The sequence below is a fragment of the Euprymna scolopes genome, chromosome 25, assembly GCF_053919585.1.
Source record: "Euprymna scolopes isolate OS-2025 chromosome 25, ASM5391958v1, whole genome shotgun sequence".
NCBI classification, from domain to species: Eukaryota; Metazoa; Mollusca; class Cephalopoda; order Sepiida; family Sepiolidae; genus Euprymna; species Euprymna scolopes.
Window position 1 is genome coordinate 52679022 of NC_136506.1, and position 13704 is coordinate 52692725.

Consider the following 13704-nt stretch of genomic DNA (forward strand, 5'->3'; position numbering starts at 1 on the left):
GTTCCTTAATTTCCGTAGTAAATCGCGACTTGGCAAATATTTTCCTAGGAAGATTAAACAATGGACGAAACAAATGCAAAACATTGTTTCGTATCTAGAAACACAAACATTCTTTAACGACGACTAACTTTGGTCGAAAGAAGAAAATTCCATTGTCTTTTAGACCGATGTTTTTACTATTTGCACAAACGTCTATTCGTACGGAAATACCACAAACAAATTATCTTTTAATGCAGCGTAATCTTGAATAATAATTCTTATGCTGAAAAATTACATTGCAAAATATTTACTCAGGAATTATTGCACAGATATTCGGAAATTTTGCGAAAACGTTTATATAAAAAGTTCAACAAGAATATATTGATGTATATTAAATACAGCAACAACTATTTTAGACGTGTTATGATGAACGAGCAGGAAAGTCTGGCGGGATTAAATGAGGATATATATGACTTCACAACCAATTTTATAACATTTAATTTCTCGTTTGAGCAAAGACATGTACTCAGCATTAATTAAATATTGAAAGGTTTGAGTAAAATTAATTTTAATAAAGTTTATGTATAATCGTTAACTCTCTCAAGTCATGCTCTCAATGTTTTATTAGCGTTCCTAATATTATTGATTTTAATGTTTACAATTTGCAAGTTAAAAATAAAATAATTCATTTTTTCAGCTGATGAGATAAAGTGTTTTCGACTTTTGTCCTCATCAATGTTGATATTCCATGGTAATCTATTCTATTTCGTGACTAGATGAACTCTTCTACGACGAAAAATGAGCATTTCGTTCTGCAACATAATCGGAGAAAGGCGCTAGAATGGTTCATACCAATCGAAGATCGGTTTCTGACAACCAGTCCAAAGAAACTGTGTCATTTAGGTGGTCTTTTATCTGTCTGGCTGGGGTATTAGTCCTGAGTAATTTTAGGGGGGGGGTCTTTCTAGGCCTATTGCTAATATTGTCTCAAATGGAGAATGCTGATTTATGAGAATTGGCTTATTCTATCTACTTTACGGTCTTGTGCAACATATTTGAATGAAATAAATAATCGGTCTTTCTGTAACATCAGTCGCATAAAGACATTAGACCGTTATGTAGCAGCCTATGGTACGTTTTTGACAATCAGCCCGATGGGAAGTAGATCACTTTTTTTTTAACTGATCGGGGCGCCTCGACCGGGAAATGCTGATGCTGCGTCCCAAGTAAGTATTCAGAGACCAGAGTTCCCCTTTTTTATGGTCGCTTTTTGTGCACCTCACCTTCTGCCTTTGTGTCACATCTTCCTGAGGTGTGAGGTGTATAGATTTTGTCACATCTTTGTGTCACATCTTCCTGAGGTGTGAGATTTTGTAACTTTTTTGTTTAAATATTTTTACCAGTCAAGGATCCGTTTTCGAAAATTTGTCCGGCAGAAGGCAGGCCATTACGGGGGATTTTATTTTTCGGAATGAGATATTAGTCTTCAGTCATCTTAGAAGGTTCCTATACAGTTTTCGCCTTCTTTCTTTTAGAGGAGATTTGTTTTTTACTGACAGATCAATGCCAACGAGGCAGCATATGCAATTTCTAAGCGGTCAGAGTCTCATTTCTTTAGGGGCGCTAGTTAATTTTCCTTGTCTTTGGTTTTATGCCACATCTTCCTACGGTGGGAAGAAGGTAATTTTCTTCTGATAACCCACATGCTATATTATCGTTCTGCCTTATTATCGACCCTTCTATGCCACAAGCAGCGAGGAACATATTTGGACACAACATAACCCGGACTTATGTCGCATACAACACTGGTGATAAGAATTCGCACTTATGTCGGATACAACATAACCATTTCAACAACTGGCAAGATTGGATTTTTTTAAAAAAAATATAGATCGTTTTACTATGGAGAAAAAAAAAATTTCATTTTTTTTTCATATTATATTGTCTAATCAGGAGCACATAAATAAGTTTTTCCCAGCACACTTACGTTTTCTCTGGTTATCTTAGGAATCATGATACCATGCGAGAAGCAATAGTCAAGTAGAACCTTTAAGAAATAAGCAAAGAATTTATTTTCCAGTCGGAAAAGTTACGAATCTTTAAAACATACACGAAAAATGTCGGTAGCTTATTTAAAACAATGAAAATTTAAAAGTGTTACCATGGACAACATTAAAACATCAAAAGATCAACAATTGCAATTAAATAGGAAGCAAATAAATATTTTAAAAAATGAAAACAGAAAAACCTTACTCAGAAGAGAGATTTCTAGAAAGCAATTGTAATAAATTAATTGTAAGCAGAATGGTTTGTAAATACGTTCAGAAGAGCTAATAAGAAAGCGAGAGTACACCTACCGAAAAAGCAATTCAGAAATGCTTATATCGAATTATCTCGAATAACAATTTTTAATCATCCATGATAGCAATAGAAGCAATGTTTGCAAGGGGGATTATTGATACGAAACTTATTGATTATTGATACGAAACTTATTGATTATTGATACGAAACTAAGACGTGAAAAAGTGTTATGAAAGGGCGAGAAAACGTTTTTTTTTAAATTTGTTATAACATTTCTACCCCAAACAAGGCATAGTGCTACTTTGATGTAGGGGGCTACTATTAGGGACATAAGTTGCAGGGATACTGTTTAGGGAGTGGAGCAGCAAGATGTCTGTTCACATTGCACCTGAACTTCTGCATGTCAGTGCAGTTGGGAAAGCAGAAACCCGGAAGTGAATTCCAAAGTCTAGCAGCTCTGGAGAAGAAACTATTAGAGTAGAAAGCTTTCTTACATCTAGGGATCTCTACTGTGTAGGGGTGGGATTTTGCTGCTTGTTAGATTTGTCAACGGTATCTACGTCGAGGGGGTACAAGGGATTGTAGTTCACTGGAGTATCCACCATTAAAATACTTGCGAAACAGAGGCATGCAACACTTCGTCGATGGGACAGAGGCTGAAGCTTAGATGACAGTTCAGGGCCTATCAGGTTGGCGACTCTCTTTTGAACCTTGTCTAGGAGCGAGAGACTAGTAGCAGATGCACCAGCCCAAATGTGACAACAATACTCCATACATTGGCAAATGGTGGCTTTGTAGAGATACAGGATACTTTCAGGCATAAGTAACTTTCTAGCACGATAAAGAGAGCCCAGCAGCCTAGATAATGCTCTTGATATATCTGTTCCAACTCATGAGCCATGTGAACGTTAAGCCGAGAAGTTTGAACGAAGTACTCTCAAGGATGTATCGTTAGCTATTGCTGATTGAAATGGTTTCTTGTAATTATTAAAGGAAACGAGCTTAGTCTTGGCAGCTTTGAACGTTTCCTTCCATTTTTGACCCCCTTCCACTGCAGACTAGAGGTCTTCCTCTAGGGTTCCGTCATTGCCTTCATTCGTTTTCTCCTCGTGCCTATTATAGAGTGTGGTGTCGTCAGCAAATATACTCACCTCAGAGACTATTTTATCAGGTCATTTATGAATATCAGGAATAATAAATGTCCAAGAATGTTTGAAAGCAATAAATTCTACTGAGAAACAGGTACAGGATTAGGAATATGATTTACAAATCAATTAACGAAAGACACATGAATCAGATGAGGAAACGATATACAGATGTCAACGATAATAATACTTCAGAGGATAATATGGACGCTTCTATGTATAGATGAGCTTACGAGAAAGTATGAGCAGACTTTCTGTAACGTGCTATTCTGATCACTCGTGGCGAGTGTGACATACGTGTCCTTATAAAATGTATTTAGATGCGTCTTAATCATTTACCATTATTTTCATTGCATCAATGTGTAGCATAGAAAATCCATATCTATATTTAGTCTACTAAAAATGTTAGATAACTTAGCATAGGGGTGGACATTTTCACAAGTCATATTCCAAACATTGCATATTTGCAGGAACCGAAATAATACATGGTAATAAGAACGCATACGAATAAAATATATGAATACATTTACACACAAAACAAAAGAAAATGTTGATTTCCGATTCGTGACTACAATTCACTTTTCACTTATAATACTCTGTTTTAATGAAATTAAGATTTTGGAACCAATGATACGTAAACATCGTTTGTTAACTGGAACAAATTTCCTATTTGATATATTTATAGTTTTCAGTTTTAGTCACAAATTTAGTTTTACAAAGTTGTAAGCACGAAGATATACTTTGAAATCTATGGTCATGAATCGAATTTTAATAATGTAGGGAAAATTGTGGAAACCAAGAAAAGTGCTTACCGTTAATGCGTCCGCGCATGTGTGCGTTATGTGGAATCAATCTACCGGGGAGAGAAAGGGAAGAATCAAGATGGCGGCGACCACAATTTTTATGACTAATGATCTCGCAAAGTGAGACAAAATCTCTCTGTTCATGTGCAAATTAGGTGAGTCTCGATTGTATAAAAGTAGGCCGTGTAGAGAATGCAAATAGACTGTTGTAGGGGAATCATTGGAGACTGTTCTTGCGTTATTGAGTCACTTCGCATTCTTGCTCCGCCCCTTCCTTCTTTTTTTGTTGTTAGAAGCTATTCCAGAGTTATGGACAAATTCGACCGTAAGTTGATCCCTGAATTTGACGGCTCCCCCACTGGCCTGTCCGTCGTCGAATTGTTTTAAAAGACCAAACGTGTTTGCAGGCTGTCCAAAATAAAAGCTTGCACTAGCCATTCCATTGAGGCCCACAAAATGAGGCTACGCCGTGTACTAGCAACCTGGGGATGACGTAGATCTGGAAGAAATCAAGCCTTTGATATAGACCACTTCATCGCCTGGAAACAATTTACTGAACGACGGCTCGAACAGTGCGAAACTGTAGGCGGATATCTGGCTGATTTGAGGAGGCTGGTCGTACCATTCGATGAGGTAGACGACCATATGCTAGGATGCGCCTTTTAGCGGGTCTTCACACAACACCAGTCGGCTACTGTGAGCTTGGACTGGATGAATTTAGCCAGAGCTCGAAACATTTTGAAAGACGCGGGATCAATCACGGCAGCTATGAAAGCACCAGAATCATCAACAGAGGGCCCAAGATTCTACAGACTCAACCATTTCTCCAGGGCGTGGAGCGGTCAACGAAAAAGAATTTGGATCGTTGATGGGATGTCTCAGGCTTGCTATGGAGTTGGAAATGTGTCAATCCGCATTGATGGAGGTGTCAGGCCAAAGTCGATGTTCAGCTGGCTTTTGGGAAGCTTTTCGGTTATAACTACTATTTGGAATTGACGCACTTCGAGCGTCGGGAGTTGTTACAGTCTCGCCGGCCAGAGATGTGAAAATTGGTGAAAGAAGGAGGGGTTGTGTGGCCTTGTGTATTAATGACTCCGGTTTTGACGTCTCCTTCGATTCTGATGAGAAAGTGTGGACCACAAAGTGGAAATGGGCGCAAAAGAACTTGCAACTCCACAACAAGGTTACAGAGTACAGGGTGAATGATGACGTCAGAGAGAGTACGAGAAAGAGCTGAAACTTTAAATCACGAATAGCTGGTTGACTCCATATCCCCAGGAACGACTGAGGCCTCCCAAGGGTTTGATTTCTCTAATGATGAGCATGAAGGAGCAAAAGCAGAAGGTACGCCCAGCGTTGGACTACTATGACTTAAATGACTTCATGAATGAGTTCACTACCAATACAGAAGTGTGTGCACAAGAACTAAAACAGTGACGTCGGCAAGGAGTTGATGTGCCACTTCTGGATTTACGGAAGGCATATTTTCAGATCCACATCGATCAGGCACTTTGGCCATTTCAAACTGTCCTTTGCAAGCGTCATCTGGCAGTGATTCAGATATTAGCAGTCTTCCGGCGGACGCACTTTTGCCTCACACGGCTAGGATTTGACTCAACATGGCGCCTCTCATTTTGAAATCTGTATAGACGCCATTACATCGCAAGATTACACAATTAAGCGTGCCATGTTGGCATATGTCGATGACATTTTCATCAATGAAAGTTTGGTCGCTTGGTTTCATGTGACTTCGGTTTGGTCTGCAAGGCTCTGGTGTAACTAAAAGATGGGGCCAGAGTTATAGGCTTGCAGGTCCAGGAAGAAAGTGGCACCCTCCGATGGAGACGAGGAAATCAAATTCCTGAAATCCCTAATGTGCTGACACATCAGGGCATGTTTTTCCGGTATAAAAAACTTGCACGTTATTTTCCTGTATGTCGATGGCTCATGGTGGCATCGTGTTCATCCAGCGCCTGGCGATCGCACCAATCGAGGGATGAGACGAAAAAATCGAAGACCTCTCATTCTGTCGCATATTAGCGGAGATGCTAAGACGGGTATAAGAGTAGGCTTCTATCAGAGAAGACTGGTGCATGGTGGATGAGATTATAGTCGGGGTAGATGCGAGGTCCGTAGCTACGGGAGTGGCATTGTAGGTAAGTGGAAATGTCGAAAATGCATATTGGCTGCGTCTGACCAACAATGTAAGGCATATAAATTTAGCCGATCTCGATACGGAACTCAAAGGGGTCAACTTGGTCCTCCAGTAAAAAGCAACAACATTACACTTGGTCACTGATTCGGTGTGTGTGCACCGGTGGATTTCTGGCACCCTGACTGGGAAGGGACGGATGAATACAAGATTGTAGCTTATTACCATTATCAAAGCGGTCATTCGGGTGTGAAGCAAACTCTGTATCTCACCAGATTAATCTATCCGCAAATGTTTAAAGAGAACGTGAAACCTAACAGTCGATTGATCTGGCACCTGTTCACTGGACAAAAGGGAAACAGCGCAAAAGACAACTGGAATAGTCTGGCAATTGATATAACTCACTACAAGGTGAGAATTCTTTTACTTACCGTCCATAGAAGTTTGCAATATCGCCGCCGCTGCGTGGGCAGGATGCGACTGCCGTCATCCAACAGTTCGTGTATGTTTTATTGTTACAGTTAAAAGCATATTATGCTTTTGTTGTTACACTTAAATTCATGTTACGGTTTTATATTTTGTTGTTACAGTTGAATTCATGTTACATTTTTATATTTTGTTACAGTTAAATTCATGTTACGGTTTTATATTTTGTTGTTACAGTTAAATTCATGTTACGTTTTTATATTTTGTTGTTACAGTTAAATTCATGTTACGGTTTTATATTTTGTTGTTACAGTTAAATTCATGTTACGTTTTTATATTTTATTGTTACAGTTAAATTCATGTTACGTTTTTCTATTTTATTGTTACACTTAAATTCATGTTACGTTTTTATATTTTATTGTTACACTTAAATTCATGTTACGTTTTTATATTTTGTTGTTACAGTTAAATTCATGTAACGTTTTTATATGTTATTGTTACAGTTAAATTCATGTTACGTTTTTATATTTTGTTGTTAAAGTAGAATTCATGTTAAGTTTTTGTTTCAGTTAAGAGCATGTTATGATTTTTTTCTTATAATTACATTAATGTTATGACATTATTTTTTTCATATAGTTTAATGCATGTAATAATTTTTTTGTTATAAATAAATTCAAGTTCAGATTTTATTTTTGGTTACAATTTAATGTATTTCTGTTACAGTTAAATGCATGTTTAATTTTAATAATTTTTTTATTAAAGTTAAAGCATTTATGATTTTAATTATTTTATTACAGTTTAATACATGTTTAATTTTTCTCTTGTAAATTTTTACTTTAACAATAGTTTTTTAAAAGGCAGTCTGGAGTGGCAGCTAAAGTTACAAATATAATTTGACGAGTGACTTTATATCGGATACCTTTCAACATTACCTCCGGTGACGAAGATAAGTGTAATGAAAACAGTACGATCAGTTTCCGTCTAGTAATCTTTATTATTCAATTAAGAATAAGATTACTCGTCTACTAGACAAGCAGAAATGCATAGCGTATGAAGTCTTGGATTTTACAGGGCGAAAAGTTTATGTTGTATGCATACGTTTATGTCGTATGCAAAAGTTTATGTTATATGCATAAGTTTATGTCGTATGCAAAAGTTTATGTTATATGCATAAGTTTATGTCGTATGCAAAAGTGTATGTTGTATGCATCAGCTTATGCTGTATGCAAAAGTGTATGTTGTATGCATAAGTTTATGTCGTATGCATGAGTTAATTTTATATACATAAGTTTATGTTATATGTACAAGTTTATGTTATATGCATAAGTTTATTTTAAGTGCATAAGTTTATGTTATATGTAAAAGTTTATATTATATGCATAAGTTTATGTTATTTGCATAAGTTTATTTTGTATGCACAAGTTTATGTTATTTGCATAGCTTCATGTTATATGCATAAGCTTATGTTGTATGCAAAAGTTTATGTTGTATGCATACATTTATGTAATATGCAAAGGTTTATGTTTCAGGCATAAGTTTATGTCATATGCATAAGCGTATGTTATATGCATCAGTTTGTGTTATATGCATAAGTTAATGTTATCTGCAATAGCTCATGTTATCTGCATAAGTTTATGTTTATCTGCATAAGTTGATGTTTATCTGCATAAGTTAATATTATCTGCATAAGTTTATGTTATCGGCATAAGTTTCTGTTGCATGCATAAGTTTCTGTTGTATGTATGAGTTCATGTTATCTGCGTGAGTTTATGTTATATGCAAAATTTTATGCTGTATGCATAAGTTCATGTTGTATGCACACGTTTCTGTTGTAAACATATGTTTATATTATCGGCATAAGTTTATGTTATATGTATAAGTCTATGTTGTATGAATAAGTTTATTTTAGGTGCATAATTTTCTGTTGCATGCATAAGTTAATGTTGTATAAATAAGTTTAGTTATTAGCAAAAGTTTATGTTATATACTTAATTTAAGGTTATATGCAAAAGTTTATGTTATATGCATGAGATTATGTTATATGCATAAATTTACGTTATATGCATAGGTTTATGTTGTATGCATCAGTTTATATTGTATGTGTAAGTTAATGTTATCTGCAAATGTTTATGGTATATGTATAACTTTATGTTGTATGCATATTTTTTTGTAATCTCCATAAGTTTATATTGGATACAAAAGTTTATATAGTATGCAGATGTTAATGTTGTATGCATCAGTTTTTAATCTGCATACGTTTTTGTTATATGCATACGTTTATGTTATTTTTATAAGTTTTAAGTTTATGTTGTATGCATAAGTTTATGTTGTATGCATAAGTTTACGTTGTATACACAAGTTTATGTTCTATGCAGAAGATTCTGTTTTATGCATAAGTTTATGTTGTATGCTTAAGTTAATGTTGTATGCATAAATTTATGTTGTAGACATCAATTAATTAATATGCATAAGTTTATGTTATATGCATCAGTTTATGTTATATGCATCAGTTTATGTTATATGCATCAGTTTATGGTGTACTTATAATTTTACCATATATGAATAATTTTATGTTATATGCATACGTTTATGTTATATGCATAAGTTTTTGTTATATGCATCAGTTTATGTTATATGCATCAGTTTATGTTATATGCATCAGTTTATGTAATATGCATCAGTTTATGTTATATGCATAAAATTATGTTATATGCATCAGTTTATGTTATATGCATCAGTTTATGTTATATGCATCAGTTTATGTTATATGCATAAGTTTATGTTATATGCATAAGTTAATGTTATATGCATCAGTTTATGTTATATGCATCAGTTTATGTTATATGCATAAAATTATGTTATATGCATCAGTTTATGTTATATGCATCAGTTTATGTTATATGCATAAGTTTATGTTATATGCATCAGTTTATGTTATATGCATCAGTTTATGTTATATGCATCAGTTTATGGTGTACTTATAAATTTACTATATATGCATACGTTTATGTTATATGCATAAGTGTTTGTTGTATGCATAAATTAATGTTCTATGCATAAGTTAATGTCGTATGCATAAGTTTATCTGATCTGCATAAGTATACGTAATCTGCATAAGTTTATGTTGAAGGAATAAGTTTATGCTGTATGCTTAAGTTTATGTTTTATGCAGATGTTTCTGTTGTATGCATAAATTTATGTTGTATGCTTAAGTTTATATCGTATGTATAAGTTAATATCGTATGTATAAGTTTATGTTGTATGCTTAAGTTTATATCGTATGCTTAAGTTTATATCGTATTTATAAGTTTATATCGTATGCATAAGTTTATATCGTATGCAGAAGTTTATGTTGTATGCTTAAGTTTATATCGTATGCATAAGTTTATATCGTATGTATAAATTTATATCGTATGCATAAGTTTATGTTGTATGCATCTATTAATGTTGTATGCTTAAGTTTATGTTGTATGGTTAAGTTTATATCGTATGCATAAATTTATGCATACAACATAAATTTATGTTGTATGCTTAAGTTTATATCGTATGCATGAGTTTATGTTGTATGCTTAAGTTTATGCTGTATGCTTAAGTTTATGTCGTATGCTTAAGTTTATATCGTATGCATAAGTTAATATCGTATGTATAAGTTTATATCGTATGCATAAGTTTATGTTGTATGCATAAATTTATGTTGTATGCTTAAGTTTATGTTGTATGCTTAAGTTTATATCGTATGCATAATTTATATTGTATGCATAATTTTATATCGTATGCATAAGTTTATGTTGTATGCATAAATTTATGTTGTATGCACAAATTTATGTTGTATGCTTAAGTTTATATCATATGCATAAGTTTATATCGTTTGCTTAAATTAATATCGTATGCATAAGTTTATGTTGTATGTTAAAGTTAATATCGTATGCATAAGTTTGTGTTGTCTGCATAAGTTTATATCGCATGTATAAGTTTATGTTGTATGCTTAAGTTTATATCGTATGCATATGTTTATGTTGTATGCATAAGTTTATATCGTATGCATAAGTTTATTTTGTATGCTTAAGTTTATATCGTATGCATAAGTTTTTATCGTATGAATAAGTTTATATCGTATGCATAAGTTTATATTGTATGCTTAAGTTTATATCGTATGCATAAGTTTATATCGTATGCATAAGTTTATGCTCTATGCATAAGTTTATGTTGTATGCTTAGTTTACGTTGTATGCTAAAGTTTATATCGTATGCATGAGTTTATATCTTATGCATAAGTTTATATTGTATGCATAAGTTTATGTTGTATGCATAAATTTATGTAGTATACTTAGTTAATGTTGTATGCATAAATTTATGTTGTATGCTTAAGTTTATGTCGTATGCTTAAGTTTATATCGTATGCATTCGTTTATATCGTATGCATAAGTTTATGTTGTATGCATAAATTTATGTTGTACGCTAAAGTTTATGTTGTATGCTTAAGTTTATATCGTATGCATAAGTTTATATCGTATGCATAAGTTTATGTTGTATGCATAAATTTATGTTGTATGCTTACGTTTATGTTGTATGCTTAAGTTTATATCGTATGCATAAGTTTATATCTTATGCATAAGTTTATATCGTATGCATAAGTTTATGTTGTATGCATAAATTTATGTTGTATGCTTAGTTTATGTTGTATGCATAGAATTATGTAGTATCCATAAGTTTATGTTGTATATACAAGTTTATGTTTTATGCAGAAGATTCTGTTTTATGCATAAGTTTATGTTGTATGCTTAAGTTTATGTTGTAAGCATCAATTAATTCATATGCATAAGTTTATGTTATATGCATAAGTTTATGTTATATGCATCAGTTTGTGTTATATGCATCAGTTTATGTTATATGCATCAGTTTATGGTATATGCATCAGTTTATGTTATATGCATAAGTTTATGTTATATGCATCAGTTTATGTTATATGCAGAAGTTTATGTTATATGCATCAGTTTATGTTATATGCATCAGTTTATGTTATATGTATCAGTGTATGTTCTATGTATCAGTGTATCTTATATGCATAAGTTTATGTTATATGAATCAGTTTATTGTGTACATATAATTTTACCATATAAGCATACGTTTATGTTATATGCATTAGTTTATGTTATATGCATCAGTTTATGTTATATGCATCAGTTTATGTTATATGCATCAGTTTATGTTATATGTATCAGTGTATGTTATATGCATTAGTTTATGTTATATGCATCAGTTTATGGTGTACTTATAATTTTACCATATATGCATACGTTTATGTTATACGCATCAGTTTATGGTATATGCATCAGTTTATAGTGTACTTATAAGTTTACGATATATGCATCAGTTTATGTTATATGCATAAGTTTTGGTTATATGCATAAGTTTATGTTATATACATAAGTTTATGTTATATGCATCAGTTTATGTTATATGCATCAGTTTATGGTATATGCATAAGTTTATTTTATATGCATCAGTTTATGTTATATGCATCAGTTTATGGTATATGAATCAGTTTATGGTCTACTTATAATTTAACCATATATGCATACGTTTATGTTATATGCATAAAGTAATGTTATATGCATCAGTTTATGTTATATGCATCAGTTTATGGTGTACTTATAATTTTACCATATATGCATACGTTTATGTTATATGCACCAGTTTATGTTATATGCATCAGTTTATGTTATATGCATCAGTTTATGTTATATGCATACGTTTATGTTATATGCATAAGTTAATGTTATATGCATAAGTTAATGTTGTATGGTTAAGTGTATATCATACGCATAAATTTATGCATACAACATAAATTTGTGCTGTATGCTTAAGTTTATATCGTATGCATGAGTTTATGTTGTATGCTTAATTTTATGCTGTATGCTTAAGTTTATGTTGTATGCTTAAGTTTATATCGTATGCATAAGTTTATATCGTATGTATAAGTTTGTATCGTATGCATAAGTTTATGTTGTATGCATAAATCTATGTTGTACGCTAAAGTTTATGTTGTATGCTTAAGTTTATATCGTATGCATAAGTTTATATCTTATGCATAAGTTTCTATCGTATGCATCAGTTTATGTTGTATGCATAAATTAATGTTGTATGCTTAGTTTATGTTTTATGCATAAATTTATGTTGTATGCATTAGTTTATGTTGTATACACAAGTTTATGTTCTATGCAGAAGATTTTGTTTTATGCATAAGTTTATGTTGTATGCTTAAGTTAATGTTGTATGCATCAATTAATTCATATGCATAAGTGTATGTTATATGCATAAGTTTATGTGATATGCATCAGTTTATGTTATATGCATCAGTTTATGCTATATGCCTCAGTTTATGTTATATGCATCAGTTTATGTTATATGCATCTGTTTATGTTATATGCATCAGTTTATGTTATATGCATCAGTTTTTAGTGTGCTTATAATTTTACCATATATTCATACGTTAAGGTTATATGCATCAGTTTATGTTATAGCCATCAGTTTATGTTATATGCATCAGTTTATGGTATATGCATCAGTTTATGCTATATGCATACGTTTATGTTATATGCATCAGTTTATGGTGTAATTATAATTTTACCATATATGCATCAGTTAATGTTATATGCATCAGTTTATGTTATATGCATCAGTTTTTAGTGTGCTTATAATTTTACCATATATTCATACGTTAAGGTTATATGCATCAGTTTATGTTATAGCCATCAGTTTATGTTATATGCATCAGTTTATGGTATATGCATCAGTTTATGTTATATGCATCAGTTTATGGTATATGCATCAGTTTATGGTGTAATTATAATTTTATCATATATGCATCAGTTAATGTTATATGCATCAGTTTATG